The sequence below is a fragment of the Bombus flavifrons genome, chromosome 4 (genome assembly GCF_040668555.2).
Source record: "Bombus flavifrons isolate JBK064 chromosome 4, iyBomFlav1_principal, whole genome shotgun sequence".
Classification (NCBI taxonomy): Eukaryota; Metazoa; Arthropoda; class Insecta; order Hymenoptera; family Apidae; genus Bombus; species Bombus flavifrons.
The window spans coordinates 6,703,969-6,717,796 of NC_138445.1; the positions used below are offsets into that span (position 1 = coordinate 6,703,969).

General features: G+C 37.6%; 1 long non-coding RNA gene across 1 annotated transcript; it reads left to right on the plus strand.

Moving 5' to 3' along the window:
- The first annotated feature begins 12,462 nt into the window (after positions 1–12,462).
- LOC138179317 (uncharacterized) lies at positions 12,463–12,945 on the plus strand. Its single transcript, XR_011173013.1, has 3 exons — positions 12,463–12,624; positions 12,691–12,831; positions 12,921–12,945. It is a non-coding gene; the product is annotated as an uncharacterized LOC138179317 (long non-coding RNA).
- Positions 12,946–13,828: the final 883 nt, after the last annotated feature.

Here is a 13,828-nt window from a genome sequence, read left to right on the forward strand (position 1 = left end):
TGCGTGTCATCACTGAACCAACGAAATTTAAAAAAAAGTTTCGTACAATGCGCATAATACACCGATAAACAGAATTCCGTGGTAAGGGTTCGAATGCTTTCGTGTGCTACTATTAGGTCATCCCATAAGTTCGTGCCGACTTTTGTGTATACATTTCATGTGTCGATTTATAAACATACGGCGATAAGGGACCAATGCACTTGAGCTTAGCTGATCGAGAACAGACTAGAGCAGATTTTCGTGGGTATAAGATCGTAATATAGTGAACACAGTGACTTCAAACAGTAAAACATCATGAGTGAAATGCGTATCCATTTTCGACATCTCATGTTATATGAATTTCGGAAAGGAAGTTCTGTAACAATTGCCACGAAAAACATATGTGCTGTTTACGGAGAAAATGCGCTTTCATCTCGCACCTGTAGGAAGTGGTTCCAACGTTTTAGAGCTGGGAATTTCTGTTTAGAAGACGAGGAACACTCCGGGCGTCCTCCTCAGACAGACGAAAATAAAATTCGGGATCTTATTGAAAAATCACAAAGTTTGACAGTTCAAGGGATGTCAAATGCACTCAGAAAAATTAAGGGAAGCACTAGCTGAAAAACGACCACGTTTAATGAATAGGAACAACGTTATCTTCCATCACGACAACGCTAGAGCGCATGTCGCGAAAAGCGTTACAAAAAAAATTGTCTGAATTTAATTGGGAAATTTTACCACATCCCCCATATTCCCCAGACATTGCCCTATCTGATTACCACCTGTTCAGAGCATTCCAACACTTTTTAGTAGGTAAACAATTTGAAAATATTGACATTCTCAAAAATAGCTTAGAAAATTATTTTAAAGAAAAACAAGAGAACTTTTATCGAGACGGAATAATGGCCCTACCAGAAAAATGGGAAGAAGTTGTACAACGAGAGGGGGATTACATTTTTTCATGAAACTGAAAGGTATGTAAACAATCTTAACATATATAATCGTTCTAAAAACGGCACGAACTTATGGGATGACCTAATACTTCCATTAAATTTCATGATGAAAATTTCATTGACTTCGTCAGTGAACAGAAAGTTGAAAACAGTCTTTTGAGACGGCGTTTGTCTTATACGCATATTTAGTGTATTTAAGAGGAAGACTTCAAGTAAATGTTTTACTTCTAAACGTATTATCTCTCTTACGTGTAATGGCTCGTGTTCCAGGTCCTTATACCTTAAGTCAAGAGAGTGAGAAATATGTCACTCGAAGTTAAATCCGTCGTATATGTCGCGAAATTACACTTTACTCGAATTTGCTGAAAATTGTGAAATTCACGTTATAACGCTTTAAGAAGATATTGGACGAACGTATTAACGCTTTTGGTGAATTGCACACGTGTAACGTTGCAGATGCGGGTACCTGTATATGTTTCACATTTACGTTATTCACATTCATATTCGGATACAGCGTTATCTCTGTATTTGTCGCTTTCTATAAGATGGGATGATTTAAATATCGTGTCGTCCATTCTACGAAAATATGAACTATTTATTGCAGTTTGAAAATACGTAAATGTTGCTTCCTAATAATAACGCTTAACTGTATTTTTCACGTCGCATTAATATTCGGACATGTTATGAAAAAGAAAAATATTCTGTCTGCAGTTCGAACATGCGAAATGTATGATGATGAGCGGCGACAATATTACCGCGTATTTTTGAATTAAATATTTATATTGTACAGGGTGTAAAATAGTTATTTAGTTGAGACCATAGAGTTGTTTTATGGATCACCTCTAGATTTGTGGACATCTGCAAAAAAATTAACCGCAAAATTGACCTTGAAATTCAATGTAATGCGTGAAAGTAGAGCCCATGTAATTTAAAACGAGTCCAAGGGGGCTGTTGCATGACTTTTTCTTCGCGAAATTACAGCAGTTCAAATATCGACAATTTTTCGGGCAAAATTCAGTAATTCTTTAAAAAGCGTTATCGTAGAACAGATATTTTAGGATTTGTATAATAGAAGCATATATATATTTTTCACAATAAAAAAATCATAGAAACTAGTATTCACTATCTGTTACAATAATAATTGAGAAGTTTTTTTAATATTGATGAGCAAAATATCCGTTCCTGCTACAGAAAAATTTTTGCTTTCATATTTTATAAGATCTGTCGAAAGTAAAACTTTTATTTTCAAGAACTTTCCTTTGTATCTGTCCTCATAGGAACTCATAACGTGAGAAGGTTCTCTAAAAAAGTTTCACGGTCCATGTTTTAAACAAAGCCTATTAGAAAGTTCCATTACTCTTTGGCTCCTTGGTTTATATGATCTCTTTCCGTTGCACAGGCTGCGTAGAACACCGTACCAAAGTTTGGTCACCTGTTTCTGAAGCAGCCTGTACAGATATTAGAAATAAATGGTGGTTATCGAGGGAGATACTATTGTTCCACCCTCCTAATGCGGCTTAACAAGTTGACGTACAAAGTCGCCAGATCGAATTATCGAAGCTTACGCCGAAACCACGCTAGATCAGTTATTTATCCTGGACAATGAACCACCAATGCCAGTTATAGAGACCGTTGAGGGATATTAAGTGACCAGGGGATGGAAAATTCACGCTCACGGGGTTATGCGATAACAGTGCTTTGGAGTATCCGATAATAATAAGAAAGTACGATTTTTCAACGTGGCATTTCAGGATTACACGTAAAAAGAGAATCGGACGATACCGAATTATCTTCGATGTAATTAGCGTTCCATAAATTTACTTCTTTGATTTTTCTTTATTTTCACACAGTATACAGTTTTATACAAAGAAAAGTTGAAAATTTATATTTACTACTCACAGTAATTTTTGCACTAAAAATTTATCATCATATTCGGAACAGTCATTTATTCCATTTTACGTATAGTTTTCACTTATCGCTCTTATTAAATAAGAAGTCGTATTTTAACAATTACGTTGTTTTCTAATTCTTCTTATTTTATAAACTTCCTTTCGTCCGCCACTGTTAATAACCGCCAATAGTATATTATAATATAATATTTAAACCTTTGTTCAAATTTCTATTATTTCGCTATCAATGTAGTATATTGTTGTTTTGTAATTCATGCATCTTATTTAATCAGCTATTACCGAAATACTTTTTGTTTACAAATGATTTATTTCATGTTACTCTCCCAGTTACAAAATTCTAATACAAACATGAATTTTCTATTAATGAAGTGTTAAGCCAACTGATCATCACTTTTTGTATACAGAAGATTAATTAGTATAAACATCGAGCCTTATAATTTAGACACCAATGAACCGAATCAAACTCGAATCGCCAAATTTGGCGAAATTTGATACTAGGAAATTCCATAAAACATAAACTTTCTATTCCATCACATTTATCCTTACAGATACACCTTCGCAAAGACATGGGCACGACTTTCATCCGAAAGACAGCCTGCAGGAAAAATAAGCAATCACATCTATTGCGTTTCGGCAACCAATCAAATTAATTAAACTTAAGATCAAATATAGAAAACTGATGAAATATGGAATGGTATACCTAATTGGAGTAGTGCCGTTTTTAAAAACCTGACAAACGAATATCGGTCAGGCAGCTATAGGCTATCTCACTCGCTCACTATGATGAAGAAATATGGATCAAGCGCCTAATGTGCGGACTTTGAACATATGATGAATGTGTTGATGCAGAGTTCGACACTTGGATACGTGACTATCGCAAATAGCTATCCTTTTTATGTCATTCTTTTTTATATGTGATTTTATAACTAAAATGCCTTGATCAATAAAAATAATAAAGAAGTATAGAATAGATAGAGAAGATAGAATAAAAATAAAAATAAAAGACATTGTATCTGATTTCAGGTATTCCATATTTGGCCACTTTCCTCTATACCGCCACCACAGATTCAGTTTCACGAAAAGGTTCGCCAACAGATTAACGAATTAAAAAACGGAAACACTTGCGCATCGTTTAGACCCTATTCAAACATCGTACAAGATACTTCCATACTAAAGTTAATTGACTATAGTTACAAAAACCAACGAACGAATAAAACACATTTCCCTTTCAGCAATTTTTCCACGTTAATAATTTATCGCCACGCGACAAGTATTTTATCGAGAGTAAGCGTAACTCTTTTTCAGAGTTCAATTCGCTATCTTATTCGTATCGAAACAGCGAGAAGATTGAATATTTTTCCATATGATACCGTTGGAATATTTGATTCGAGAATATTACGGTCGAACAACTTTTATTCCGTAAATCGCGTTCGAAACTGTAGAATTGTTAAAACTTTTCAAAACGAACGATACACTATTACAGCAAAGCGTCGCAAGTGCTAGTGTATACGAGTTTATCTACATATGACGTGTCTCAGGCGATGCAATTGAGCGGGAGGCAATTCTTCGTGCACAAATAAATTAAAAAAAAAATTGTCTCGTTTCAGGTCTCGTTTTCGAGAAAATTGAGTTTGACATAGAATAGGATATTCATATTGGAAATGTCCGATGGGGAGTACGTGAGTACTTGTTGAATTTTCAAATTCAATTTCCTCGGAAACGAAGCCTCAAACGAACAAATTTCATTCTCTTTTTCGATTTACAGCGCTTCGTGAAAGTATTTGTACACTTGTCGTCGAAAACTTCCACGCGTCTACAGTATATCATTGCGCGCGTGTTATGCTATGAAACATTTTGAAATTTCATTAGCACTGTTATGAGATGCAATCGCCATCATTATATTGGCGAAATTTGAATCCGATCTGAAAATATATGCCAGAGTATACATACATATGCATAGGCGGTGAAAACATGTATTTTTCTGTCTGCAGTCATTTTCGGATCGTCGAATGTACGTTATCTTGCTTCTGTAATTCATTCTCTGTGAAGTTCCATCATAGTCGTTTACTTTCGAAATCTTATGAAACTATTTCAAAGTCACAAGGTATGAGTCATGGTTAGATGCGTTTTGATCTCATCTTTTTAATAGTAAATAAGGAAATAGGTTACTCCGTTAAAAAAAAGAAAAGACGTTGCAAATTACTAAAATTTCAAAAGATGTGACCCAGAGATGACATTCATTTTCATAGCCTAATTTCCCCCTTACAATACAATGACTTTCTCTCGAAACATTTTCTTGTATCATTTAACATTGTACGATATGTTTATTGTATATTTAACAAATAAGAGAGTAATTAAGGGAGGCAGAGTTAAACGGGACACCCTGTATACATGAAAAGTTTTTAGGAGCGTTCGAATATTTTTGTGAGCCACTTTATATTGTGTACAATATTTAGACCAACGACTATTTTAAATAGCTTAATCATATTCAAGGGCAGCTACTCCATACTTGCTACCGTAGGCTACAATATTTCGGAAATCTATATATACTATAATAGTTTTGCTTCGCGCTGTTGTTTCTTCGTGGCTTGCTGTCGGAGCGAGTTGATTCCTTGCGTAAACGAAGCGTGCGTCGATGCTCACAGCAGCCGCAGCTTGCCTTGCGCTCATTCGAAAATCGCTTCTAAACTGAAGAAAAGTCTATCGCTGTCCATTGGTATCGATAAGTTATCTTCCCTCAATCTCTCACACTTTTTCTTCCCTCAAGATGTTCTGTTTCATACTGCAGTCAGCGTCGAACGACCTACATGTTTTGTGGTTGCTGTGAATGTTTAAAAGCTCTGTTCTTCGATAGGCGAGTATTATCCTTAAAAGCAAATTCCATGGATTCTTCGTTGAGATAACAACTTTTTACGCGACTTTTCGAAGAAAAATATTAGAACACTGGGAAGGGGGCTACTCCTGATTCGGCTATCAGTCAGACAGCCAAGGAGAGAAAAGCTGTTCCACACACAACATCGGAATTACCGATATGTTCGCAGCTCCCCCCCCCCCTAAAAAACATCAGCCGATTTAATAATAATTAAATTTAATAATTTCAGACTGTTCATGATCACACATGCGTGTGCAGCTCGCAGCACGCAGCACGCAGCACGCAGCACGCAGCACGCTAAGCGTAAAATCCGCTACGTTCATTTGAAGGCGAACACGAAGGTAGCATAATTGATAAACTGGTTCGAGAGCAGTCGAGGTACGTTTGATTTCGCAAACGATGTAGAGGGAGGTAGACTTTCGTAAGTGATGTAAGGGACTTACGTAATTGGTTAATGGTCGATTAAATGACAAATTCCTAACACGAAAGTGACATATCGATAGGTTAGCCGAGCGATTAGACAGTTCTAGCGAAGCGTCCTCCGCGTCGTCAAGGAAACCAGATTACGTTAAAGCTACCGTATCACGTACTGTTAACCAACCTCTGGGCCTCGTTGACGATTGTCTGTCACGGAAGTCTCTTTAGCACGTGCCCCTAAAGCGGCGCTGCTTACGCGGCAATGCACGACTCTCAGTATACATGAATTTCACGAAACGGCTATCAGTTTCAAGTAACCTACGGCGAAATATATTGCGATACGTGTATCGATCTTTAGATTTCACGAGATAGCGTAGTTCGCGTTTTGATGCGCTAACGTCGGGACATAGGATCTTTAGGGATATACGAGATATCTTGCAACGTTGGTGTTACGAATAACGACAGATAAATTAATTATGAAAGAAGAGTCACAGGATTTTGCTTACCGATTAGGTCTGTGAAAAGTGATTCGTGCGAAAACCTCAACTTCCTCATCGCCCAAATCACCTATTCTGCACGAGAGACGATTCGCCAGCAAGGTAATCAGAAATGCAGGTATAACATATGGCTGGAACCGTGACTTTTGTACTGACGAAGATAAAAATCGTTGTTAAGCGTTCGATGCTGTTTGGACGTCGCCATATTGTTTCTCAATATTCGGCGCCAATTTTAGAAAACAATAAAGATACATCATTGTTGCGCGGACGAAGGAGTATAAGTCAGAATTATGGTACTAGTTTTGCGGAGGAACGCTTACAATATCCTAGATGCGATATAAAATTAGACGTAGGTGGTTATGGTTAGGTGCATTGGAAATATTCTTCATAGAAATGAGGCGAAGAAGGATAAAGTAAAAGGAAATTTCACGGCATTTTGAAGTTAAGAAAATAAAATTTATGGAACTCAAGAATGTTGATGTCTATGAAGAGAAATTAAAAAAGCTAAACTTAAATTAAAAGTACTCGTTAAACGTTAATAAAAAAGCAAAGAATTATGGTAGAATTATTGTGGTAGTAGGAAGAGTAGTGGACAACTTTCTGCAGTTTACACAAAAAAATGATGCAACTGTTTGCGTGCTGCGTCTTTCGATGCATCGAACTCATCATGTTAAATTGCTGAAAAAATTGGAGTTGAAACTAGTCCGAGAATTATTTATCAAATACAATCGTGGCTTACGAAAGCGTTCGAATTCTACTAGAAAGTATTCATGTGTATATTACAATTCAAAATATTTTCTAATCTTATTAGTAACGAGATACGACTATCGCGATTATGTTGCTAAAATTGAGAATGTATATAGAAGTTAGAAGATCATTATAGAGAGTAAGAAGATATAAGCAGGAGTCATTTATTCACTGTTAACTAAGCTAGAATACGTGGCGAGACCGTCTTTAGCACTAATTGCATGTTTAAGACCGCTATTCACTAATTTTTTATTCAGCGTATGATTGCAATAAATGTCTTCTAGCTTAAATATATCTACGAATTGGTTTCAAATTTCACTATTATAATACGATAGTCGTGTCTCATTACGGTGCTAACGAAGTTTCGAAAAGTTTCACGTAACGTGTCTAATATATTAAAAAAAAAAAAAAAGAAAAATTATATTCTGAAAGAATGCGAAGAAAATGGCAAAAACGTATCGTAAACGAAATTCCGTGCCAAGCGTTTGGATACTTTCGTGAGCTACTGTGTATTCTAGACACGTGACAATATTAAACGACTGAAACAAAAATGAACACATGCATCGTCAGCAAGGCATCGATTAACTTTTGACTCGTACGATGGAGGAGGAAGTGACGAAGAATTATACTTATCGATGAAAAATATTTTCAATCTAGATGATTTAGATGGCTTCGATTATTACGATGTATCAGTGCATAGAAAAAGAAAAATTACGAAAGCGCGGCGTGAAATGGCTGCAGGGATTACAATGCTTTGAGCAGGTATGCGTTACGATGGAAAGACTGATATTCATCCTGAATTGTACGAGATAGCAATCGTGAAAAGAGCTAGTGCAGCCATAAACGAGACTGCCTATGTACTTCGGACACAGAGATTCGAACGCAATTAAAGAATTGGAAGAAAAGAGGTTCGCGATTGGTATCAAAATGAATCTCGTGGAAAACGAGAAACTTGCGAGTGCTGAACCGAAAGGAACGTGTCACGAACACCTTCTCCAAGAGAATAAAAAAAGCAAGACTCGACCGATTGTGGATCTTAAGTACCGTTTTCAGCGAAGCAGCAACGAGAAACATTTTGTTGGTGTTCCGTGTTTCTTGAAAAGGTCACCGTTTGTTGTCGAGCGTTTCTCCAAGTTTTTCCTTGTTTCCGTTGCCGGCAACAAATGTCGTCGCTTGTTTCCTGTTCCCATTGGGAATGGTAAAGATCAAAGAAAAATAGGCAACGAAAACAGATGTCCATTCAATGTATACACGTTACTGGCGACGAATAGCCTGAAACCTAATACAAAATTCAAATGTTCCTTAGATTACGTTGCCTCGGTGTGGGCAAAACGTGTCTATAAGCTGCTATTCGTTGGAAATGTCTTGGAACATGTAGCGAAAAGACGTTGTTCGACGTTGCATCAGGAGGGGGGGGGCAGTAGAACGTTATTCACACATGGTAGAACAGAAAAATAGATCGTTGCTTGAAATGGCACGCCGCGTGCTGATTGTCGCAAATCTCGAGAAGAAACATTGGAGCGAAGCCATAAATACAGTAACTTGCTTATAGAATAAACTACGGAAGATAAGAGATGACATGCCTAAAAGAGGACACGCTTGACCATGGTAGATAAAATGGATATGAATGTGAAGCATTTCGATGCGAATACAGCGATTTAGCATATACATATACAGCGTATACATATTCAGCGAATGCTGCAATAGAGAATTGAAGGAGATAATATGTATACATAACGCAACCCGAGGGCTACGCTGTCTCAGGTAAATGTGGTTACGTATGCAAATTGAAAAAGGGCATCTGCGGATTAAACAAGCAGCAACGTTATGAAACGACAGATGTAGGATCCTGGTTTTAAGAAATGCGTTTATCTTACATTTTACTAAGGATATATTTACGTTACATATATTTACGGTGTTGCGATTAATTTTGAGCTCAAACATATTTCCTGTATCGTTTTTTCGATATTTCCAAGAAAGTGAAAAGCGAAGTTGTTTACGTAATGCGTCAAATGTACGCTATAGGATTACACGGCGAGTTATTGACTTTCGTAACTGAAGTAGAAAAAACAAAAAGGCAAGTTTTCAACAAGACAACGCTTTTATTCGTATAGCCGCCGCTGCGGAAAAGTGGTTCGATTTTGGAATAGAATTATTATCGTGGCCAGCATCGAGTGCTGATGTGAAACCGATCGAGAACCTGTGGGGAATTGTAGCAAGAAAAGTTGACGATCAGGAGAAGCCAACTATAGAAAATATGAAATTGAACTGAAAAAATGAGTAAAATCCAAAGGTCAGACGGATATCCCAAACGAATAAATTAGTGAACAGTGTTCCCAACAGGTTGATGGAAGTAATCGAAAGTAAAGAAAAATCCGCTAAATATTAAAGGAAACGGTAATAAAATTAACATTGAGTTCATACTTTTCCACAACCCGAACTTATTTACTTACTAAATCTTGTGTACTCAGGGAGAAAAAGCAAATTCGCAGTTTGTTTACGTGAGTTTCAAATGATTCAAAGCGCAGCCGAAGCTGCACGAAACATTAATTTTGCATTTGGTGAAAGAACGATAATCGGAAGAACGCTATAATTTTGGTTTCAAAGATTCCGAAATGGCGATGAAGGACTCGAAGAGAAAGGGAATCGTATCATCCCGAAAACTCTAGATTTCTATGATCATGGAATGCAAAAAGGCTTGTATCTCGCTAGGAAAAGCGTATTAAATTTAACGGATGTTATTTTGAACAAATAAATTTATTTCGAATAAAAAAAAAACACAAATTAGGGTATCATGTTTGAAAACCGCGATTTATTTCCGAACTACTTAATAGCAACGCGTGACGTTGGGTGATAGAGAGCAGTACTCTTGTACCTTTGTGCCGTCCCGCGAGACTTCTTTTCATTTCTGTGTTATAGGTCACAGTTAAAGCTATTTTTGTCTTCGCTTCGTCAAATTAACATTAAAGGAAACGTTTTTATAAATCCTATTTGAAGTTATAGTGGATGCGCATCCAGATGTGTCATTGTAATTATAATCCTATTTCGCCGCACCACGGACCAAATAGGCCTAAATAACTCACCAGGGACATATCGCGGATGCATTGGAAAGGAATGACCTGGCGTTGGCTCCAGTCGCAATTCCACACATAGTGTTCCATCGGTAGAAACAAAAAAATCCTGAGGATTTTCGTGGCTAATTTTATGACGCACACTTCCGCAGACAAGAGGCTAATTTCTAGGTCGGGACAATGATTTTAATTTTCCATGTCCATGATGTTCTCAACAGCCAAGCCTGTCATAAAACGGCACCCTCTTACCTAATTGATCGCAAGCTTCACGTTCGTCCAAGTATCGCTCACCCTTTTTCCGACAAGTATCTCCTGTGCTTCGGGCGCACGGAAGTGCATTAGCGACACCCAACGAACGAGCATGCTGATTGGCCAGTTTCTTATGTTTGGTGAAAATCATGCAACATGTATATTTTCGCATCCTTTTTGCGCCTTGCTAGGTACTCTAGGTTGAATCTGGCAAGATCAGTCTCGTGCCTTTTATCTGTAAACATCTCCAAGCATTCGCAGAGTTGAAACGATCAGTTGAAACGATCGGTTGCCAGTTTCAGTCGAGCTTTATATCTCGAATCGACTTTAACTCTCAGCGGTTAGAATAAGATATCGTGTGACCATTCATAACGACTATTCGTAAATCTTGTCTCAGCAATTGGAGACAGTTCGAAATTTTCTTATCGTTCGGAGGTATCGTACCTTCAGTGTCGTCGACAGTTTACCATTCGCCACTCCTCCTCGTGAGTATATCGCCCAAGGTTAATTCGACGGGTGCAGTGCAATGCAGTGTCATCGTTATCGGATACACATAAAAATACACACACAATCAGTTTTCAGTTAAGTCAGTCACGCTTCAGTTACTTATAATCCAACAGCCAGTCAGTCAATCAGTGAGATACAATTCAGTAGTCAGGATTAGACTTCGGAATCAGGATCGATCAGTCTACCGCAGCACCCAGAGCATGCAGAACATCCACAACTTAAGTGAGACCAGTTGTCAAACTTTCATAGACAGCACCTGTTTCATCGATCATATTTCACGACAGTCAGGTTGATGGTCACATGTTCATTGAATACACCATAAACCAGTATTCAGTGTATTTCTTTTCCCCGCCAAGGGGTGGTCCTTCGAAAAGTTAGGCGATACGAAGTGCAATATCCTAATACACTGAGTGAATCAGCATCCGTACACCATATTATCCATATACGGTGTTCTGTATTTGCGTATATTCGCGAGTATACTGGTTAAGCAATTGTCTTCAGAGCTAATAGGATAGTTGTATTCCGTTTCAATATTATTTTACCTTTTGGGTTCTTGATATTCACAATGTCGGTTTCTGTTCCAGGGATGGATATTACGTACAAGGAGATCAACGAAAACTAATGATAAGCGCTATTGCATATTTATAATTGAACGAAACATTCATCCACGCGTTGGGAATGATATTTCTATAATCAAATTCAATTTTCGTCTTTCCAAGTGCTATATTTGTTTCTTAAGTATCCAGTAATGATATATACGAGGTTTTGGTTAATGGTATTACATATTTGGCTAATGGAAGTCGTCGATATGCTTATGTTCGCGAAGAATCGCAAATAATTGTTTTGGTCTTAAAGTATAAAGTTCGACAATTCTATATGTCGAACGTTAGATCTTCTACTTTGCGTATTTGTTCGTGGGCGTCGGAGCTGCTTATTTCCAAATTAGTTTATTAATGAATTGAACTGTGCTGTATAGCCGTGGGATTTCTGATATATGTTAGTGGTGTTCCAGAACTCTATACGGTTTCTCATACCTACGGATTTCAAGAGTTTTAGATTCTGACTCTGATGAGTTTCACATTTATCGAGTTGCAGTTTTAAATCGCACTTCGCGTCCGAAAGTTATATACGGATGAGCGTGAGCTGATTTCTCATAGAAAGATAAGAAAAGCATACAGAACAAAATGTTTTTGTTCGAGGCTTATTTGTCGAGAAAGTCGAATGTTCCGTTCTTAGACGAAAACGTTTGTTTATAGAATCAAGTACCATTGACGCTAGCCGTTTGGGCACAAAGAGGACAATAGCAAGGCCTAATTTCGCGAACCTGGAAAATGTCGAAGCCGAGGACTTTCAGGCCTCCCACGTAACGAGATAAATTGCCCGTGTACCCGTAGCGGACATAGACGATAACGTCTTAAAAAGGTTGGTCTAGAAAGTCACCCAATCAACCTCGTGCAATTTTTAACAGAATCGGCTCTATCCATCTAGGAACTGCTCCTCAGCCTCGCAAGTTCGCTTGAGGAGCCAATCAACTGCGAATTTCCAAAGCAAACACATAGTCTGCCGCGATAGTTCAATGGAGTCACACGAATTACAGAAATGAAAAGGGATTCGATCAAATTTCTCTCTGTAAGTTGACCTTATTGCCTATGAAATAAAAAACGTACATCATTGACGATCAAGCTGAAGCGTATGATACGTTGAATTCGAAATTTCAGTGTGTCGAGCGACGTGCGACGTGTACCGTCGTTGTATGTATACAAGGGTTCCGCGAATTCCTCTAATGTTTCGTTCACGCGAGCTGTTAGTTTCGCTTAATTGCGATCATGAGATACAGGAACAAGGAATACCTCGAGATAATCAAGACTTTGAATGGCTATAGCGGTTATTATTATTATTCGGTTATTAGTCGCTGCTGTTCGCTATTATGGAGAACGTTATGCCAACCAACGTGTTCTTGATGTCAGAAACGCTCTCTTAGAAAATGCATCCTTTGAATTTCGGTATCGACATTGTAGTCGGACGCGCGGACGTGCCATCGAAGATGATGCTCTAGATTCTAGAAGATTCATATTCATAACAATCCTTGATTAACACCATCGATATTGAGACGAGACTCTGCACGAGTGTTCGTTAGACCCAACTAAGGAATTTAGCCGTAATTCGTTCGTGCTTTAAGGGAGAAATCAACCCTCTCGTCCGAGTCGGCTTTCTATGTAAATGTTTATAGATAAGAGATATCGACAAGAGATATGAAAAAGTAATTCAAATTAAAGTTATATCGTGTCTTGATACCTATTAATTTGTGCGAAAAATTTATTTAAAAAATCATTTCTTTGCGAAAATTATATTGCTTGCCCGCTTTTCTTACAGAAATTTTAATTTTCTTCGAATCCAACGGTGTACCACAGTACATAGTTATTGTAATTATTCCTTGCAGAGTCGTCACTTTAAGTTTCGTATATTACCTGTGCTGGCTGTTAATTCAACATGTAGTTGCGATGTTGATAACTTTTGCGATAACGATCGTTTCTCCATACGTTTTACATGAAATAACCATAAGATTAATTTCATCGTAACGCATCGGGATATTAATCAATGGATAATAACATATTGTGCACACAAA